Source organism: Onychostoma macrolepis, unplaced genomic scaffold (genome assembly GCF_012432095.1).
Source record: "Onychostoma macrolepis isolate SWU-2019 unplaced genomic scaffold, ASM1243209v1 Scaffold2, whole genome shotgun sequence".
NCBI lineage: Eukaryota > Metazoa > Chordata > Actinopteri > Cypriniformes > Cyprinidae > Onychostoma > Onychostoma macrolepis.
The window spans coordinates 141,344-142,759 of record NW_026704708.1 but is presented as its reverse complement, the minus strand read 5'-3'; positions in this window follow the sequence as shown (position 1 = coordinate 142,759).

Genomic DNA, 1,416 nt, shown 5'->3' with positions numbered 1-1,416 from the left:
AGTCAAATCAGATCTAAGCCAGCTCAGTCATTTCCAGTCAACTGTACCATGCCGTAAGGGGAGCACCATTTCTCTCTACATAATCCATTCACAGTTGGAAGAAAAGTTTTGTTTGTTTAAGAGGACCAAACGTCGACATTCCGTTTCAGGAATGACAAAGTGAGTGTGAAAAATTATACGAGTAAATCCACTAAATTTTGACCGTGAGTCATTGTTATGATCCATAACACACTTGTGTTAGTGTCCCAAGGCATAACATCAATGCAAATGAGTAATTTGTTCCACTTTAAATTAAAAACAAAATACTGTAGCAAATTTTCACACCTGCCATTTCCCTTGCTAACTCTGCCTATATAAGCCTTGTGTTTTCACTCTCTCAAGTCTTGTTTGTGTTACACTCCATTTCTGTGCGCTCTCTCTGGTTACCAGTGTTATGGTTTTGATATTGGGGTTTCCTGGATTTCCCTGTTTGCCTCTTTTTTTTGACTCTGTTGTTTGGATTGTTTGCGCTGTGATTTTGACCATTTGCCTGGAATATGGATTACGACTGTGGATTACCCTTATTAAAGCTGCGTTTGGATCTTCAACCCAAGTATTGGAGCAGTTCGTAACACAAATACACTTTATTTATGAAACTTTTTTTTTTTTTTGTGTGCATTCGAAGTGTGCTACACACAGGTGAGTGGGCCTGTACAAACCACCTGTAGTAGCACACTCTCCTCCTCTATGCGCACTAGTCACTTTCCACACACACTGCTGTGTGTATACATATCCCACAAAAGACTCAGTAATATACGTATGTTTACATGCTCATGCACTACAAATCATCCTGCACTGTTCCCCAGCCAGCTGCTGACTCACAATGTTTCTCTTCGCACATGTACAGTATTTATATGAAGCACTCGTATAGTTTGTATTTTTTAGTTTATGTATAGGTAAAACATTTTTTTTTAGATTTGACTATAAATATCCTATATATATATATCAGTAGGATAGTTGTGTATAGGTCATATTGTTTTTACTTCATTGCTGTATGCCTGTATTTATGTAGCACCGTGGTCCTGTGAGGCACGACATTTCGTTCCACTGTATGCCCCGCATGTAGCGGAATGACAATAAAGCTCAACTTGAACTTGAACTTTACCTTTCAAAATAATGTGTTATTATTTATATTATTGTTCAAATCATCCCAGGGTTAGATTTGTAATGGTGGTGCACCCTAAAAATAGGTATTTTAACTGTAAACTATATTATCAGTTCAGGCGCCAGGTAGAATTTAGTCTACCACACTGAATTAATATAATTTAAGTTAACACTTTCTTAACCCAGGATAACTGAAACCGCCAGTTACAAACAGGAATGATAACACACAATAATTTGATCAAACAATTAAAGAATCAAGCCATTCAAAGGGTG